This window comes from Dasypus novemcinctus, chromosome 5, assembly GCF_030445035.2.
Source record: "Dasypus novemcinctus isolate mDasNov1 chromosome 5, mDasNov1.1.hap2, whole genome shotgun sequence".
Classification (NCBI taxonomy): Eukaryota; Metazoa; Chordata; class Mammalia; order Cingulata; family Dasypodidae; genus Dasypus; species Dasypus novemcinctus.
In genome coordinates this window covers 1106761-1106970 of record NC_080677.1, presented here as the reverse complement: position 1 = coordinate 1106970, position 210 = coordinate 1106761, and positions in this window count along the sequence as shown.

Sequence of the window (210 nt, the reverse complement as noted above, 5' to 3'; positions counted from 1 at the left end):
CACATACACTTTGATGATTTTTCTCTTAGAATTAAGACTGCTAAACTACAAAATGTGTGTGTAAATGTTTTCAGATATTAAGTGCAAGCAGTTCTCTTTCTAGAACCTCACGTTAATTGAGGGGCACTCAACCACTGCAGAACTGTTGGCAACTTCAGGGTTTCAGCAATGAAATAGATGGACAAGGGCCTTTCCTGTCTCTACGGAGAG